Source organism: Vulpes lagopus, chromosome 3 (assembly GCF_018345385.1).
Source record: "Vulpes lagopus strain Blue_001 chromosome 3, ASM1834538v1, whole genome shotgun sequence".
NCBI lineage: Eukaryota > Metazoa > Chordata > Mammalia > Carnivora > Canidae > Vulpes > Vulpes lagopus.
Genome location: NC_054826.1, coordinates 29,057,687 through 29,063,686, shown reverse-complemented (window position 1 = coordinate 29,063,686; position 6,000 = coordinate 29,057,687).

Genomic DNA, 6,000 nt, shown 5'->3' with positions numbered 1-6,000 from the left:
ACAATTCAATGGCACCTAGTACATTCACAGCATTGTACAGCCATGAGCACTACCTAGTTCCAGAACATTTTCATTGCCCCAAAAGGAAACTCTGTACCCATCAAGGAGTTACCCCTTATTTCCCCCTCCTGGCCTCTGATAACTGTTAATCTGCTTTCTATCTTTATGGATTTGCTTATTCTAGGTATTTCATATAAATGAAATTATATAATAGGTGGTCTTTTTTAAAGATTTTATATATTTATTCATGAGAGACACAGAAAAAGAGAGAGGCCGGGACACAGGCAGAGGGAGAAGCAGGCTCCCTGCAGGGAGCCCGATGTGGGACTCAATCCCAGGACCACGGGATCACGCCCTGAGCCAAAGGCAGACGCTCAACTGCTAAGCCACCCAGGCATCCCAATAGGTAGTCTTTTGTGTCTGGCTTCTTTCATTTAGCATAATATTTCCAAGATTCATCCATGTTGCAGCTTCTATCAGTACCTTCATTCCCTTTTATGGCCAAATAATATTCCATTTAATGGATATACCATATTTGTTTATCCAGTGATCAGTTGAGGGACATTTAGGTTATATCTTCCTTTGGCTATTGTGAATAGTGCTGCTATGAACACACATGTATACGTTTTTGTTTGAACATCTATTTTCGATTTTTTGTAGGTTTACACTTAAAAGTAGAATTGCTGGGTCAAATGGTCATTCTATGTTTAATTTATTGAGAAAATACAGAACTACTTTCTACAGTGGCTGCATTGTTTTACATTCCTACCAGCAATGTATAAAAAATCCAATTTCCCCACATCTTTCTTAAGATTTGTTATTTTCCACTTGTTTGTTTCCTTGTTTGTTTTCTAGCCATCCTAGTGGATACGAAGTGGCATCTCATTTTGGTTTTGATTTACATTTCCTTAATGACTAATGACACTGAGCATTTTCCATGTGTTTGTTGGCCATTTGCATATATTCTTTGGAGAAATATCTATTCAAGTCCTTTGCCAATTTAAAAAATTGTGTTGTTTGCTTTTCTGTTGTTCACTTGTACAACTTCTTTATATAGTCTGGATACAAGACCTTCATCACATATATGATTTGCATATGTTTTCTGCCATTCTGTGGGTTTCTTTTCACTTTCTTGGTTGTGTCCTTTGATGCATAAAAGATTTTTATTTTGATGAAGTCCAATTTATCTGTGCTGTTTTTCTTTTGTCACTTGTGCTCGAGGTCATAGACTTACACTTATGTTTTCTTTTCTTTTTTTAATGTGTTTTCTTATAGTTTTACCTCTTATATTCAGGACTTTTATATGTTTTGAGTTTATTTTTCATGTGGTGTGAGGTAAGGGTCTAACTTCATTCTTTACATGGAAGATATCCAGTTGTCCCAGCACCACTTATTAAAGAGATTATTCTTTTCCTATTGAATGGCTTTAGCATCCTTATTGAAAACCCATTGTCAAAGATACGTAGGTTTATTTCTGGGCTCTCTACTCTATTCCACTGATCTATATGTAAGACCATCCTTATGCAATACCACATTATTTTGATTACTGTGGTTGTATGGCAAGCCTTGAAATCAGAAAGTGTGAGAATTCACACTGTTTTCTTTTTCAAGATTGTTTTGGCAATTTGGGATTTCTTGCAATTCCACATAAATTTCAGAATTGGTTTTCCTACTTCTGAAAAGTGGAATTTGTGGGGTTTTGAGATTTTTGTGGGGATTGCATTAAATATGCAATTGCTTCGGGAATTATTGTCATCTTAACATTTTTTTTAGATTTTATTTTATTATGTATTTATCTTAGAGAGATTGAGCATTTGCACGTGATCTGTGGGAAGGACAGAGGGAGAGGGAGAGGGAATCTCAGGCAGACTCCAAGTTGAGTATGGAGCTGACCCTGAGATCAGGGACTCAATCTCAATGACCCTAAGATCATGACCTCAGCCAAAATCAAGAGTTGTACAGGTTTGTTTGTTTGTTTGTTTTTAGGAGTTGTACAGTTAACTGACTGAGCCACCCAGGCGTCCCTCACCTTAACAGTATTAAGTCTCAAGCCCATGAACGTGTGTGTCCACAATTTTAGATCTTCTTTAATTTCTTTCAGTAATGTTTTGTAGTTTTAGTATATTGCATCTCTGCAGTTAAATTTATTCCTAAGTATTTTATTCTTTTTCAGTGCTATTGTACCCATTTGTTTCTAACTTTTTATTATGGTAAAATAATGTAAAACTTACCATCTTAACCATTTTTAAGTGTACAGCTCAGTGGCCTTAAATACATTCATAATGTGCTACCACCACTGCTATTTATCTCCAGAACTCTTTTCATCTTGTTAAATTGGAGCTCTAGGTCCATTAAACAGTAACTCCTCATTCTCCCCTCCCCACAGTCCCTGGCAACCACCATTCTACTTTCTATCTTTATGATTTGACTATTCTAAGTGACTCGCATAAGTGGAATCACACAGTACTTGTCTTTTTGTAACTGACTTATTTCATTTAGTGTAATGTCCTCAAGGTTCATCCATGTTGTAACACATGTCACAATTTCCTTCCTTTTTTAAGGCCAGATAATGTCCTATTCTGTATACATACCACATTTGCTTATCCACTCACCTGTCAACAGATACATGTTGTTTCCATGTTTCGTCTATTAAAAATAATGCTGCTATAAACTGGAGGATACAAATATCTCTTTGAGAACTTGCTCGTATTTCTTTTGGGTATACACCTAGAAGTGAGATTGTTGGATCACATGGCAATTCTATTTTTTATATTTTAAGGATATGCCACACTGTCTTCCACAGGGGCTGTACCATTTCCTATTCCCTCCAACAGTGCACAAGGGTCTGATTTCTTTGCACCCAACTTTTTAAACTTCACATATGGCCATATTTCCATGTCTGTGGCATAGAGGGCCACTGACTCATTTTACCACATTTTACAGCTATACTACAATTTGTTCCAATAATCCCTTAATATTGACTATCATAGTTTTTCCAAATTTTTAACTATCATAAATAAGGCTGTGAGCTTCATTATAATGTACATCTTTGTGCACTTACTCAATTATTTCCTTTGGATAAGTTCCCAGAAGTGGACTTATTAGGTGGAAGGAGAGCCATACCTCTAAATCTGTGATGACTATTGCCAAATCGTCCTCCAAAAAGTATCAGACCAGCACCCACTGTGCACAGCAGTGGAAGAGGTGCCTCTACCTCAAGCATGCACCCTGGTGTCACTTCCAGGGGAGAGTACGGGGGTCCTGGCATGCTCCTTCATTGGCAGAACCCTTAAAGAAGATAGAACAGTCCCATTCATTCAACAGAGGGGTCCTCCTCTTAGATCTGGAAGGGCTCTTATCTGGAAGGACAATCTTTCTCAGAATTGTCATAAAGATACTTTGTCTGCGTTTTATTGTTGTTGTTTTGTCTGTTATTTGTCTGTTTATTCCTCTAGACCATGAGCTACCTGCAGTCAGGCACTGTGTTCATGGGAAGGGCAATGCCTTGGGTAGCACCTGGCACAGGGAAGCTCTCAGAAAATACTAGTTCTCAGTAGGATGGGGGACAAGACAATTTAACCTCAAGCTGAAGCTCCGTGGGAGTAGGAACGACCTCGGTCCTTGCTTCTGTGTCTCCACTGCCAGCACCGTCTCTGGCACATAGGGACTGCTCAGTAACTGTTTGTTGAATGAATAAACAAAAATGCCTCTAGGGTGCCTGTGGTCGTAGCAGATCTGAAGACTCCTAGTTCACTGCTCTTTCTATCTACTGTACCTACTGTACTCTCTTACTCAAAATACTCTAATGTTTGCACTGAATTTCTATGTGGTCCCTTGGTTTCTGTGCTTCAGCAAAACAGCCACATGGCTGCTGCCAGACAGACAAGCGTGGGGCATCACCCATCAGAGCTCTGAGGTTCCATCTGACGCTCTCCAACGATTTTCCAGTGGTAAGGATCAGGAAGGGACTTTCCCTGTGCTCACCCAGCTCTGGCCCATCTGTGCCCCCTTCGCTTGGATGCTGTTCTGTAGGCTGGAGTCAGCATGAGAGCTATTTTTGACTAAGTGGCTACCTAATCTTACATAACCCTCAGCGATTCAGGCCAAGGTCATTCGGCTTAGTGCATGAAAGACACTTCAGAGACAGTGATCCCCCTTTCCCAGAGCCCCTCCAGAGACCCAAAGCTGGGGGAGTAGTGCCATGGTGGTGACTCTAGGCCTCTACCATAAAGCCCAGCCAGGACCTTCTGAACACAGCTCAGCTTCTGTAGCATTTTCTGGGAGAATTCCCCAAATGTTGTGTTCCAATATCCCTGGCACTTGGACATAATTACAAATCCAGGAAGCAGGGTGTGGGGAAACCCTCACCACATCACCCCCAACATGTGGAGGTGCATTGTTCCTCTCCTAATGTGGACATGCACAAGCTAAAGATACTCAAGAGGGCCCAGGGTGTGTGAGATCTTTGTCCTTCCTGGGAGACAAGTGACAAGCCCACATTTTTAAGATTTCTATTTAGTTGAGAGAGAAAGAGAGAGTGCACACAAATGGGGAGAGGGGAGCAGGAGAGGGCAAGGGACCAGCAGGCTTGGAGTTTGATACCACATGGGGTTCAATCCCAGGATCCCCAGGATCACAACTTGAGCCGAAGTCAGATGCTTAATAAACTGAGTCACCCAGGCGCCCCAATAAGCCCACATTTTATTTTTTATTTTTATTATTTTTTAAAGATTTTATTTATTTATTCATGAGAGACACAGAGAGAGGCAGAGACACAGGCAGAGGGAGAAGCAGGCTCCATGCAGGGAGCCTGACGTTGGACTCGATCCCAGGACCCCAGGATCATGCCCTGGGCTGAAGGTGGCGCTAAACCTCTGAGCCACCCGAGCTGCCCAAACCCACATTTTAATTTCAATTTTGTTTTATAGGAAAAAGTTAGAATTCAAGGTCCTCTGGAATTGAATTCCAAATGCTTTTCCTATTTGATCAGTAAGCCCTTAGGCAAAAGCCGGGCACATGATAGATGCTCACTAAATGCTTTGAGAATGGAGTTCTTGCCTGTCCCCTCAGACTCCCTGCCACACCCGGCTACCTGCCAACTGCTGGTGAACCCTGTACCTTTGCATATGCCCCAAGACCTCAGTGCCTCAAACCACCTTTCAAGATCTCCATAATCAGAAGGTGTTGCTCTTTGGTCTATATTTTCCTGGCACGCTGTTCACACTTCTCTTTTGAGCTTCTTTAAAACATAACTGATATGCATTCTTCTGTTTCTTCCTCCAGACTGGGAGCTCCTCCAGGGCAGAGTCTGGCCCTTACTTGTCACTGAATCTCCAGGATGCACTGCTGCCTGGCACTTACTGGGCCTCTGTCAATACCCATTAGTTGGATGGATGGGTGACTGGAGAACAAGTGAGGTCTCCAGGTCACAGACCTGTTTGTGTTTCAAATCCAACATGGGCTGGCTGAAGGGGAAACGAAGGGAAGATTGAGTCAACATTCTGAATACTCATGGAGTCAATATGGCTTTTATCTCTTAAAAAAAATTTTTTTTCCTCTCAAAATTTTTAATCTTAGGGGCACCTGGGTGGCTCAGTCAGTTAAGCATCTGCCTTCACCTCGGGTCATGATCTCAGGGTCCTGGGATCTAGCCCCAGATTGGGGAGTCTGATGCTCCCTCTCCCTCTATGCTCTCTGTCTCTCACTCTCACTCAAATAAATAAATAAAAACTCTTAAAAATATTTTAATCTAATTAAATTTAAATTGAAAAAAGTTTTTTAATCTCACAAATATTTGAGTCTGTTGTAGAAAACAGCACACCTGCAAGAAAATCACTTCCAATACTGTAGAATACCTTTCAGGATTTTTCTCCTATTGCCTCCCCCCATCATTTTTACAGAAATGAGGCCTCACTGTGCTTCCAGTCTGTTTACTCATTTCCTTGAACACTAGGTAGAGGATAACTGAGATTATTGGCCAGTTGTCTTTCCTAGGAACCA